This window comes from Chiloscyllium plagiosum, unplaced genomic scaffold (assembly GCF_037043375.1).
Source record: "Chiloscyllium plagiosum isolate Xiang-an unplaced genomic scaffold, Cpla_swu_hap1 HiC_scaffold_45, whole genome shotgun sequence".
NCBI classification, from domain to species: domain Eukaryota; kingdom Metazoa; phylum Chordata; class Chondrichthyes; order Orectolobiformes; family Hemiscylliidae; genus Chiloscyllium; species Chiloscyllium plagiosum.
In genome coordinates, this window is record NW_028270183.1 from 92,801,406 (window position 1) to 92,815,748 (window position 14,343).

A 14,343-nucleotide genomic window follows, 5' to 3' on the forward strand; every position below is an offset into this window, starting at 1 on the left:
GAGCACAACCTGAGGTATTGAGGAATCACTTTCTGAGGTATTGAGGAAGCACTTTCTGCGGTACTGAAGCAGCACTTTCTGAGGTATTGAGGGTGCACTATCTGAGGTACTGAGGGAGTAGGTTCTGAGGTACTGAGGGAGAACTATCTGAGGTACTAAGGGAGAACTATCTGAGGTATTGATGGAGCACTTTATGAGGTATTGAGGGAGCACTATCTGAGGTACTGAGGACGCACTTTCTGAGGTTTTGAGGAAACATTTTCTGAGGTATTGAGGGAACACAATCTGTTGTATTGAGGAAGCACTTTATGAGGTATTGAGGGAGCACTTTCTGAGGTATTGAGGGAGCACTATCTGAGGTACTGAGGGAGAAATATCTGTGGTATTGAGGGAGCACTTTCTGAGGTATTGAGGAAGCACTTTCTGAGGAACTGAGGGAGCACTTTCTGAGGTATTGAGGGAGCACTTTCTGAGGTATTGAGGGAGCACTATCTGAGGTACTGAGGGAACAAGTTCTGAGGTATTGAGGAAGCACTGTCTGAGGTACTGAGGGAGCACTTTCTGAGGTATTTAGGGAGCACTTTCTGAGGTTCTGAGTGAGAATTATCTGAGGTACTGATGGAGAACTATCTGAGGTACTGAGGGAGAACTATCTGAGGTACTGAGCGTGCAGTTTCTGAGGTATTGAGGGAGCACTTTCTAACGTACTGAGGAAGCAGTAGCTGAGGTTCTGAGTGAGTACTATCTGAGATACTGAGTGAGAACTACCTGAGGTACTGAGGGAGAACGATCTGAGGTATTGAGGGAGAATTATCGGAGGTATTGTGGTAGCACTATCTGAGGCATTGAGGGAAAACTATCTGAGGTATTGCGGGAGCACTTTCAGAGGTATTGAGGACGAACTATCTGAAGTAGTGAGGGTGCACTTTCTGAGGTATTGAGGAGGCACTTTCTGAGGTACTGAAGGAGAACTATCTGAGTTCCTGAGGGAGCACGTTCTGAGGTATTGAGGGTTCACTACCAGATGCACTGAGGGAGAACTATCCGAGGTATTGAGGGAGCACTTCCTGAGGTATTGAGAGAGCACTATCTGAGGTACTGAGGGAGCACTTTCTGAGGTATTGAGGAAGCACTTTCTGAGGTATTTTGGAAGCACTTTCTGAGGTATTGAGGGAGCACATTCTGAGGTACTGAGGGAGCAGTTTCATAGGTATTGAGGAAGCACTTTCTGAGGTATTGAGGGAGCACCTTCTGAGGTACTGAGAGAGCACTTACTGAGGTATTGAGGGAGCACTATCTGAAGTACTGAGGGAGCACTATCTGAGGTATTGAGGATGCACTCTCTGAGGTACTGAGGGAGAACAATCTGTGGTATTGATGGAGCACTTTCTGAGGTATTGAGGAAGCTCTTTCTGAGGTACTGAGGGAGCACTTTCCGAGGTATTGAGGGAGCACTACCTGAGGTACTGAGGGAGCACTTTCTGAGGTATTTAGGGATCACTATCTGAGGCATTGAGGGAGCAATATCTGAGGTACTGAGGGAGCACTTTCTGAGGTATGTAGGGAGAACTTTCTGAGGTACTGAGTGAGAGCTATCTGAGGTACTGAGGGAGAACTATCTGAGGTATTTAGGGAGCACTTTCTGAGGTATTGGGGAAGCACACTCTGAGGTACTGAGGGAGAATTATCTGAGGTACTGAGGGAGCAGTTTCTGAGGTATTGAGCGAGCACTTTCTGACGTACAGAGGAAGCACTAGCTGAGGTTCTGACTGAGTACTATCTGAGGTACTGAGGGAGCACATTCTGAGGTATTGAGGGAGCCCTCTCTGAGGTATTCGTGGAGCACTTTCTGAGGTATTGAGGTTGCACTTTCTGAGGTACTGAGGGGACACTTTCTGAGATATTGAGGGAGAACTATCTGAGGTACTGAGGGAGAACTATGTGAGGTACTGAGGGAGCACTTTCTGAGGTATTTAGGGGGCACTTTCTGAGGTACTGTGTGAGAACTTTTTGAGGTACTGAGGGATAACTATCAGAGGTACTGAGGGAGCAGTTTCTGAGGTATTGAGAGAACACTTTCTGACGTACTGAGGAAGCACTCGCTGTGGTGCTGAGTGAGTACTATCTGAGGTACTGAGGGAGCACTTTCTGAGGTATTGAGGTAGCACTTTCTGAGGTACTGCGGGAGCACTATCTGAGGTATTGAGGAAGAACTATATGTGGAATAGTGGGAGCACTATCTGAGGCATTGAGGGAGAACTATCTGAGGTATTGAGGGAGCACTGTCAGAGGTATTGAGGGAAAACTATCTGAGGTATTGAGGAGCACTATCTGAGGTATTCAGGGAGAACTATCAGAGGTATTGAGCGAACACTTTCAGAGGTTTTGAGGGAGAACTATCTGAGGTATTGAAGGAGAACGATCTTAGATATTGAGGTAGCCCTCTCTGAGGTATTGATGGAGCACTTTCTGAGGTATTGAGGTAGCACTTTCTGAGGTACTGAGGAGACACTTTCTGAGATATTGAGGGAGCACTATCTGACGTACGGAGGAAACACTAGCGTAGGTACTGATGGAGAACTATCTGAGGTACTGATGGAACACTCTCTGAGGTATTGAGGGAGCACTTTCGAGGTACTGATGGAGAACTACCTGAGGTATTGAGGGAGCACTTTCTGAGGTACTGAGGATGCACTATCTGAGGTATTGAGGGAGCACCTTCTGAGGTACTGAGGAAGCACTTTCTGAGGTACTGAGGGAGAATTATCTGAGGTACTGAGGGAGCAAATTCTAAAGAATTGAGGGAGCACTTTCTGAGGTATTGAGGAAGCACTTTCTGAGGTATTGAGGGAGCACTATCTGAGGTACTGAGGAAGCACTTTCTGAGGTATTGAGGAAACATTTTCTGAGGTATTGAGGGAACACAATCTGTTGTATTGAGGAAGCACTTTATGAGGTATTGAGGGAGCACTTTCTGAGGTATTGAGGGAGCACTATCTGAGGTACTGAGGGATAACTATCTGTGGTATTGAGGGAGCACTTTCTGAGGTATTGAGGAAGCACTTTCTGTGGAACTGTGGGAGCACTTTCTGAGGTATTGAGGGAGCACTTTCTGAGGTATTGAGGGAGCACTATCTGAGGTACTGAGGGAACAAGTTGTGAGGTATTGAGGAAGCACTCTCTGAGGTACTGAGGGAGCACTATCTGAGGCATTGAGGGAGCAATATCTGAGGTACTGAGGGAGCACTTTCTGAGGTATTTAGGGAGCACTTTTTGAGGTACTGAGTGAGAATTATCTGAGGTACTGATGGAGAACTATCTGAGGTACTGAGGGAGAACTATCTGAGGTATTGATGGAGCACTTTCTGAGGTATTGAGGGAGCACTATCTGAGGTACTGAGGACGCACTTTCTGAGGTATTGAGGAAACATTTTCTGAGGTATTGAGGGAACACAATCTGTTGTATTGAGGAAGCACTTTATGAGGTATTGAGGGAACAAGTTCTGAGGTATTGAGGAAGCCCTCTCTGAGGTACTGAGTGAGCAATATCTGAGGCATTGAGGGAGCACTATCTGAGGTACTGAGGGAGCACTTTCTGAGGTATTTAGGGAAAACTTTCTGAGGTACTGAGTGAGAATTATCTGAGGTACTGATGGAGAACTATCTGAGGTACTGAGGGAGAACTATCTGAGGTACTGAGGGTGCAGTTTTTGAGGTATTGAGGGAGCACTTTATAACGTACTGAGGAAGCAGTAGCTGAGGTTCTGAGTGAGTACTATCTGAGGTACTGAGTGAGAACTATCTGAGGTACTGAGGGAGTACTATCTGAGGTATTGAGGGAGAATTATCAGAGGTATTGTGGTCGCACTATCTGAGGCATTGAGGGAAAACTATCTGAGGTATTGCGGGAGCACTTTCAGAGGTATTGAGGACGAACTATCTGAGGTAGTGAGGGTGCACTTTCTGAGGTATTGAGGAGGCACTTTCTGAGGTACTGAGGGAGAACTATCTGAGTTACTGAGGGAGCACGTTCTGAGGTATTGAGGGTGCACTACCTGATGCACTGTGGGAGAACTATCCGAGGTATTGAGGGAGCACTTTCTGAGGTATTGAGGGAGCACTATCTGAGGTACTGAGGGAGCACTTTCTGAGGTATTGAGGAAGCACTTTCTGAGGTATTTTGGAAGCACTTTCTGAGGTATTGAGGGAGCACCTTCTGAGGTACTGAGGGAGCACTTACTGAGGTATTGAGGGAGCACTATCTGAAGTACTGAGGGAGCACTATCTGAGGTATTGAGGATGCACTCTCTGAAGTACTGAGGGAGAACAATCTGTGGTATTGATGGAGCACTTTCTGAGGTATTGAGGAAGCTCTTTCTGAGGTACTGAGGGAGCACTTTCCGAGGTATTGAGGGAGCACTACCTGAGCTACTGAGGGAGCACTTTCTGAGGTATTTAGGGAGCACTATCTGAGGCATTGAGGGAGCAATATCTGAGGTACTGAGGGAGCACTTTCTGAGGTATGCAGGGAGCACTTTCTGAGGTACTGAGTGAGAACTATCTGAGGTACTGAGGGAGAACTATCTGAGGTATTTGGGTAGCACTTTCTGAGGTATTGGGGAAGCACACACTGAGGTACTGAGGGAGAAATATCTGAGGTACTGAGGGAGCAGTTTCTGAGGTATTGAGCGAGCACTTTCTGACGTACTGAGGAAGCACTAGCTGAGGTTCTGAGTGAGTACTATCTGAGGTACTGAGGGAGCACATTCTGAGGTATTGAGGGAGCACTCTCTGAGGTATTCGTGGAGCACTTTCTGAGGTATTGAGGTTGCACTTTCTGAGGTACTGAGGGGACACTTTCTGAGATATTGAGGGAGAACTATCTGAGGTACTGAGGGAGCACTTTCTGAGATATTTAGGGGGCACTTTCTGAGGTACTGTGAGATAACTTTTTGATGTACTGAGGGATAACTATCTGAGGTACTGAGGGAGCAGTTTCTGAGGTATTGAGAGAGCACTTTCTGACGTACTGAGGAAGCACTCGCTGTGGTTCTGAGTGAGTACTATCTGAGGTACTGAGGGAGCACTTTCTGAGGTATTGAGGTAGCACTTTCTGAGGTACTGCGGGGGCACTCTCTGAGGTATTGAGGGAGAACTATATGTGGAATAGTGGGAGCACTATCTGAGGCATTGAGGGAGAACTATCTGAGGTATTGAGGGAGCGCTGTCAGAGGTATTGAGGGAGAATTATCTGAGGTATTGAGGGAGCACTATCTGAGCTCATGAGAGAGAACTATCTGAGGTATTGAGGAGCACTATCTGAGGTATTCAGGGAGAACTATCTGAGGTATTGAGCGAGCACTTTCAGAGGTTTTGAGGGAGAACTATCTGAGGTATTGAAGGAGAACTATCTTAGGTATTGAGGTAGCCCTCTCTGAGGTATTGATGGAGCACTTTCTGAGGTATTGATGTAGCACTTTCTGAGGTACTGAGGAGACACTTTCTGAGATATTGAGGGAGCACTATCTGACGTACTGAGGAAACACTAGCATAGGTACTGATGGAGAACTATCTGAGGTAATGATGGAACACTCTCTGAGGTACTGAGGGACCACTTTCGAGGTACTGATAGAGAACTACCTGAGGTATTGAGGGAGCACTTTCTGAGGTACTGAGGATGCACTATCTGAGGTATTGAGGGAGCACATTCTGAGGTACTGAGGAAGCACTTTCTGAGGTACTGAGGGAGAATTATCTGAGGTACTGAGGGAGCACCTTCTAAAGAATTGAGGGAGCACTTTCTGAGGTATTTTGGAAGCACTTTCTGAGGTATTGAGGGAGCACCTTCTGAGGTACTGAGGGAGCACTTTCGAGGTACTGATAGAGAACTATCTGAGTTACTGAGGGAGCACGTTCTGAGGTATTGAGGGTGCACTACCTGATGCACTGTGGGAGAACTATCCGAGGTATTGAGGGAGCACTTTCTGAGGTATTGAGGGAGCACTATCTGAGGTACTGAGGGAGCACTTTCTGAGGTATTGAGGAAGCACTTTCTGAGGTATTTTGGAAGCACTTTCTGAGGTATTGAGGGAGCACCTTCTGAGGTACTGAGGGAGCACTTACTGAGGTATTGAGGGAGCACTATCTGAAGTACTGAGGGAGCACTATCTGAGGTATTGAGGATGCACTCTCTGAGGTACTGAGGGAGAACAATCTGTGGTATTGATGGAGCACTTTCTGAGGTATTGAGGAAGCTCTTTCTGAGGTACTGAGGGAGCACTTTCCGAGGTATTGAGGGAGCACTACCTGAGCTACTGAGGGAGCACTTTCTGAGGTATTTAGGGAGCACTATCTGAGGCATTGAGGGAGCAATATCTGAGGTACTGAGGGAGCACTTTCTGAGGTATGCAGGGAGCACTTTCTGAGGTACTGAGTGAGAACTATCTGAGGTACTGAGGGAGAACTATCTGAGGTATTTGGGGAGCACTTTCTGAGGTATTGGGGAAGCACACACTGAGGTACTGAGGGAGAATTATCTGAGGTACTGAGGGAGCAGTTTCTGAGGTATTGAGCGAGCACTTTCTGACGTACTGAGGAAGCACTAGCTGAGGTTCTGAGTGAGTACTATCTGAGGTACTGAGGGAGCACATTCTGAGGTATTGAGGGAGCACTCTCTGAGGTATTCGTGGAGCACTTTCTGAGGTATTGAGGTTGCACTTTCTGAGGTACTGAGGGGACACTTTCTGAGATATTGAGGGAGAACTATCTGAGGTACTGAGGGAGCACTTTCTGAGGTATTTAGGGGGCACTTTCTGAGGTACTGTGAGATAACTTTTTGATGTACTGAGGGATAACTATCTGAGGTACTGAGGGAGCAGTTTCTGAGGTATTGAGAGAGCACTTTCTGACGTACTGAGGAAGCACTCGCTGTGGTTCTGAGTGAGTACTATCTGAGGTACTGAGGGAGCACTTTCTGAGGTATTGAGGTAGCACTTTCTGAGGTACTGCGGGGGCACTCTCTGAGGTATTGAGGGAGAACTATATGTGGAATAGTGGGAGCACTATCTGAGGCATTGAGGGAGAACTATCTGAGGTATTGAGGGAGCGCTGTCAGAGGTATTGAGGGAGAATTATCTGAGGTATTGAGGGAGCACTATCTGAGCTCATGAGAGAGAACTACCTGAGGTATTGAGGAGCACTATCTGAGGTATTCAGGGAGAACTATCTGAGGTATTGAGCGAGCACTTTCAGAGGTTTTGAGGGAGAACTATCTGAGGTATTGAAGGAGAACTATCTTAGGTATTGAGGTAGCCCTCTCTGAGGTATTGATGGAGCACTTTCTGAGGTATTGATGTAGCACTTTCTGAGGTACTGAGGAGACACTTTCTGAGATATTGAGGGAGCACTATCTGACGTACTGAGGAAACACTAGCATAGGTACTGATGGAGAACTATCTGAGGTAATGATGGAACACTCTCTGAGGTACTGAGGGAGCACTTTCGAGGTACTGATAGAGAACTACCTGAGGTATTGAGGGAGCACTTTCTGAGGTACTGAGGATGCACTATCTGAGGTATTGAGGGAGCACATTCTGAGGTACTGAGGAAGCACTTTCTGAGGTACTGAGGGAGAATTATCTGAGGTACTGAGGGAGCACCTTCTAAAGAATTGAGGGAGCACTTTCTGAGGTATTGAGGAAGCACTTTCTGAGGTATTGAGGGAGCACTATCTGAGGTACTGAGGAAGCACTTTCTGAGGTATTGAGGAAACATTTTCTGAGGTATTGAGGGAACACAATCTGTTGTATTGAGGAAGCACTTTCTGAGGTATTGAGGGAGCACTATCTGAGGTATTGAGGGAGAACTATCTGTGGTATTGAGGAAGCACATTCTGAGGAACTGTGGGAGCACTTTCTGAGGTATTGAGGGAGCATTTTCTGAGGTATTGAGGGAGCACTATTAGAGGTACTGAGGGAACAAGTTCTGAGGTATTGAGGAAGCACTCTCTGAGGTACTGAGGGAGAACTATCTGAGGCATTGAGGGAGCAATATCTGAGGAACTGAGGGAGCACTTTCTGAGGTATTTAGGGTGCACTTTCTGAGGTACTGAGTGAGAATTATCTGAGGTACTGAGTGAGAACTCTCTGAGGTACTGAGGGAGAACTATCTGAGGTACTGAGGGTGCAGTTTCTGAGGTATTGAGGGAGCACTTTCTAACGTACTTTGGAAGCAGTAGCTGAGGTTCTGAGTGAGTACTATCTGAGGGACTGAGTGAGAACTATCTGAGGACTGAGGGAGAACTATCTGAGGTATTGAGGGAGAATTATCAGAGGTATTGTGGGAGCACTATCTGAGGCATTAAGGGAAAACTATCTGAGGTATTGCGGGAGCACTTTCAGAGGTATTGAGGACGAACTATCTGAGGTAGTGACGGTGCACTTTCTGAGGTATTGAGGAGGCACTTTCTGAGGTACTGAGGGAGAACTATCTGAGTTACGGAGGGAGCACGTTCTGAGGTATTGAGGGTGCACCACCTGATGTACTGAGGGAGAACTATCCGAGGTATTGAGGGAGCACTTGCTAAGGTATTGAGGGAGCACTATCTGAGGTACTGAGGGAGCACTTTCTGAAGTATTGAGGAAGCACTATCTGATGTATTTTGGAAGCACTTTCTGAGGTATTGAGGGAGCAAATTCTGAGTTACTGAGGGAGCGGTTTCTGAGGTATTGAGGAAGCACTTTCTGAGGTATTGAGGAGGCACTTTCTGAGGTACTGAGGGAGAACTATCTGAGTTACTGAGGGAGCACGTTCTGAGGTATTGAGGGTGCACTACCTGATGTACTGAGGGAGAACTATCCGAGGTATTGAGGGAGCACTATCTGAGGTACTGAGGGAGCACTTTCTGAGGCATTGAGGAAGCACTTTCTGAGGTATTTTGGAAGCACTTTCTGTGGTATTGAGGGAGCACATTCTGAGGTACTGAGGGAGCAGTTTCTGAGGTATTGAGGAATCACTTTCTGCGGTATTGAGGGAGCACCTTCTGAGGTACTGAGGGAGCACTTACTGAGGTATTGAGGGAGCACTATCTGAAGTACTGAGGGAGCACTATCTGAGGTATTGAGGATGCACTCTCTGAGGTACTGACGGAGAACAATCTGTGGTATTGATGGAGCACTTTCTGAGGTATTGAGGAAGCTCTTTCTGAGGTACTGAGGGAGCACTTTCCGAGGTATTTAGGGTGCACTTTCTGAGGTACTGAGTGAGAACTATCTGAGGTACTGAGGGAGAACTATCTGAGGTATTTAGGGAGCACTTTCTGAGGTATTGGGGAAGCACACTCTGAGGTACTGAGGGAGAATTATCTGAGGTACTGAGGGAGCAGTTTCTGAGGTATTGAACGAGCACTTGCTGACGTACTGAGGAAGGACTAGCTGAGGTTCTGAGTGAGTACTATCTGACGTACTGAGGGAGCACATTCTGAGGTATTGAGGGAGCCCTCTCTGAGGTATTCGTGAAGCACTTTCTGAGGTATTGAGGTTGCACTTTCTGAGGTACTGAGGGGACACTTTCTGAGATATTGAGGGAGAACTATCTGAGGTACTGAGGGAGCACTTTCTGAGGTATTTAGGGGGCACTTTCTGAGGTACTGTGTGAGAACTTTTTGAGGTACTGAGGGATAACTATCTGAGGTACTGAGGGAGCAGTTTCTGAGGTATTGAGAGAGCACTTTCTGACGTACTGAGGAAGCACTCGCTGTGGTTCTGAGTCAGTACTATCTGAGGTACTGAGGGAGCACTTTCTGAGGTATTGAGGTAGCACTTTCTGAGGTACTGCGGGAGCACTATCTGAGGTATTGAGGGAGAACTATATGTGGAATAGTGGGAGCACTATCTGAGGCATTGAGGGAGAACTATCTGAGCAATTGAGGGAGCACTGTCAGAGGTATTGAGGGAGAACTATCTGAGGTATTGAGGGAGCACTATCTGAGCTCTTGAGAGAGAACTATCTGAGGTATTGAGGAGCACTATCTGAGGTATTCAGGGAGAACTATCTGAGGTATTGAGCGAGCACTTTCAGAGGTTTTGAGGGAGAACTATCTGAGGTATTGAAGGAGAACTATCTTAGGTATTGAGGTAGCCCTCTCTGAGGTATTGATGGAGCACTTTCTGAGGTATTGAGGTAGCACTTTCTGAGGTACTGAGGAGACACTTTCTGAGATATTGAGGGAGCACGATCTGACGTACTGAGGAAACACTAGCATAGGTACTGATGGAGAACTATCTGAGGTACTGATGGAACACTCTCTGAGGTATTGAGGGAGCACTTTCGAGGTACTGATAGAGAACTACCTGAGGTATTGAGGGAGCACTTTCTGAGGTACTGAGGATGCACTATCTGAGGTATTGAGGGAGCACATTCTGAGGTACTGAGGAAGCACTTTCTGAGGTACTGAGGGAGAATTATCTGAAGTACTGAGGGAGCACCTTCTAAAGAATTGAGGGAGCACTTTCTGAGGTATTGAGGAAACACTTTCTGAGGTATTGAGGGAGCACTATCTGAGGTACTGAGGAAGCACTTTCTGAGGTATTGAGGAAACATTTTCTGAGGCATTGAGGGAACACAATCTGTTGTATTGAGGAAGCACTTTATGAGGTATTGAGGGAGCACTTTCTGAGGTATTGAGGGAGCACTATCTGAGGTGCTGAGGGAGAACTATCTGTGGTATTGAGGGAGCAATTTCTGAGGTATTGAGGAAGCACTTTCTGAGGAACTGTGGGAGCACGTTCTGAGGTATTGAGGGAGCACTTTCTGAGGTATTGAGGGAGCACTCTCTGAGGTACTGAGGGAGCACTATCTGAGGCACTGAGGGAGCAATATCTGAGGTACTGAGGAAGCACTTTCTGAGGTATTTAGGGGGCACTTTCTGAGGTACTGAGTGAGATTTATCTGAGGTACTGATGGAGAACTATCTGAGGTACTGAGGGAGAACTATCTGAAGTACTGAGGGTGCAGTTTCTGAGGTATTGAGGGAGCACTTTCTAACGTACTGAGGAGGCAGTAGCTGAGGTTCTGAGTGAGTACTATCTGAGGTACTGAGTGAGAACTATCTGAGGTACTGAGGGAGAACTATCTGAGGTATTGAGGGAGAATTATCAGAGGTATTGTGGTAGCACTATCTGAGGCATTGAGGGAAAACTATCTGAGGTATTGCGGGAGCACTTTCAGAGTTATTGAGGACGAAATATCTGTGGTAGTGAGGGAGCACTTTCTGAGGTATTGAGGAGGCACTTTCTGAGGTACTGAGGGAGAACTATCTGAGTTACTGAGGGAGCACGTTCTGAGGTATTGAGGGTGCACTACCTGATGTACTGAGGGAGAACTATCCGAGGTATTGAGGGAGCACTTTCAGAGGTTTTGAGCGAGCACTATCTGAGGTACTGAGGGAGCACTTTCTGAAGTATTGAGGAAGCACTATCTGATGTATTTTGGAAGCACTTTCTGAGGTATTGAGGGAGCACATTCTGAGGTACTGAGGGAGCGGTTTCTGAGGTATTGAGGAAGCACCTTCTGAGGTATTGAGGGAGCACCTTCTGAGGTACTGAGGAAGCACTTACTGAGGTATTGAGGGAGCACTGTCTGAAGTACTGAGGGAGCACTATCTGAGGTATTGAGCATGCACTCTCTGAGGTACTGAGGGAGAACAATCTGTGGTATTGATGGAGCACTTTCTGAGGTATTGAGGAAACTCTTTCTGAGCTACTGAGGGAGCACTTTCCGAGGTATTGAGGGAGCACTAGCTGAGGTACTGAGGGAGCACTTTCTGAGGTATTTAGGAAGCACTATCTGAGGCATTGAGGGAGCAATATCTGAGGTACTGAGGGAGCACTTTCTGAGGTATGCCGGGAGCACTTTCTGAAGTACTGAGTGAGAACTATCTGAGGTACTGAGGGATAACTATCTGAGTTATTTAGGGAGCACTTTCTGAGGTATTGGGGAAGCACTCTCTGAGGTACTGAGGGAGAACTATCTGAGGTATTGAGGGAGCACTTTCTGACGTACTGAGGAAGCACTAGCTGAGGTTCTGAGTGGGTACTATCTGAGGTACTGAGGGAGCACATTCTGAGGTATTGAGGGAGCCCTCTCTGAGGTATTCATGGAGCACTTTCTGAGGTATTGACGTTGCACTTTCTGAGGTACTGAGGGGACACTTTCTGAGATATTGAGGGAGAACTATCTGAGGTACTGAGGGAGAACTATCTGAGGTACTGAGGGAGCACTTTCTGAGGTATTTAGGGGGCCCTTTCTGAGGTACTGTGTGAGAACTTCTTGAGGTACTGAGGGATAACTATCTGAGGTACTGAGGGAGCAGTTACTGAGGTATTGAGAGAGCACTTTCTGACGTACTGCGGGAGCACTATCTGAGGTATTGAGGGAGAACTATATGTGGAATAGTGGGAGCACTATCTGAGGCATTGAGGGAGAACTATCTGAGGTATTGAGGGAGCACTGTCAGAGGGATTGAGGGAGAACTATCTGAGGCATTGAGGGAGCACTATCTGAGCTATTGAGGGAGAACTATCTGAGGTATTGAGGAGCACTATCTGAGGTATTGAGCGAGAACTATCTAAGGTATTGAGCGAGCACTTTCAGAGGTTTTGAGGGAGAACTATCTGAGGTATTGAGGGAGCCCTCTCTGAGGTATTGATGGAGCACTTTCTGAGGTATTGAGGTAGCACTTTCTGAGGTAGTGAGGGGACACTCTCTGAGGTATTGAGGGAGCACTTTCGAGGTATTGAGGGAGAACTACCTGAGGTATTGAGGGAGCACTTTCTGAGGTATTGAGGAAGCTCTTTCTGAGGTATTGAGGAAGCACTTTCTGAGATACTGAGGGAGCACTTTCTGAGGTATTGAGGGAGCACTATCTGAGGTACTGAGGGAGCAAGTTCTAAGGTATTGAGGAAGCACACTCTGAGGTACTGAGGGAGAACTATCTGAGGTACTGGTAGAGCACTATCTCTGGTACTGAGTGAGAACTTTCTGAGTTATTGTAGAAGCACTTTCTGAGGTATTGAGGGAACACAATCTGATGTATTGAGGAAGCACTTTCAGAGGTATTGAGGGAGCACCTTCTGAGGTCCTGAGGGAGCACATTCTGAGGTATTGAGGGAGCACTATCTGAAGTACTGAGGGAGCACTATCTGAGGTATTGAGGAAGCACTCTCTGTGGTACTGAGGGAGAACAATCTGTGGTATTGATGGAGCACTTTCTGAGGTATTGAGGAAGCACTTTCTGAGGTACTGAGGGAGCACTTTCTGAGGTATTGAGGGAGCACTATCTGAGGTATTAAGGGAGCACTATCTAAGGCATTGGGGGATCAATATCTGAGGTACTGAGGGAGCACTTTCTGAGATATTGAGGGAGCACTATCTGAGGTACTGAGTGAGCACTTTCTGATGTGTTGAGGAAACACTTTCTGAGGTATTGAGGAAGCACTTTCTGAGGTATTGAGGGAGCTCTATCTGAGGTACTGAGGCAGAACTATCTGTGGTATTGATGGCGCACTTTCTGAGGTATTGTGTAAGCACTTTCTGAGGTATTGAGGGAGCACTATCTGAGGTATGGAGGAAGCACTTTCTGAGGTATTGAGGAAGCCCTTTCTGAGGTACTGAGGGAGCACTTTCTGATGTATTGTGCGAGCACTATCTCAGGTACTGAGGGAGCAAGTTCTGAGGTTCTGAGGGAGAACTATCTGAGGTACTGAGGGAGAACTATCTGAGGTATTGATGGAGTACTTTCTGATGTATTGAGGAAGCATGTTCTGAGGTATTGAGGGAACACAATCTGTTGTATTGAGGAAGAACTTTATGAGGTATTGAGGGAGCACTTTCTGAGGTATTGAGGGAACACTCTCTGAGGTACTGAGGGAGAACTATCTGTGGTATTGATGGAGCACTTTCTGAGGTATTGAGGAAGCACTTTCTGAGATACTGAGGGAGCATTTTCTGAGTTTTTGAAGGAGCACTCTCTGAGGTACTGAGGGAAGAAGTTCTGAGGTATTGAGGAAGCACTCTCTGAGGTACTGAGGGAGAATTATCTGAGGTATTGATGGAGCACATTCTGAGGTATTGAGGAAGCACTTTCTGATATACTGTGTGTGCACTTTCTGAGGTACTGATGGAGAACTATCTGAGATACTGAGGCAGAACTTGCGGAGGTACTGAGGAAGCGCTATCTGAGGTCCTGCGTGAGTACTATCTGAGGTATTGGAGCAATTTCTGAGGTATTGAGGGAGCACTATCAGTGGTACAGAGGGAGCACTTTCTGAGGTATTGAGGAAGCAC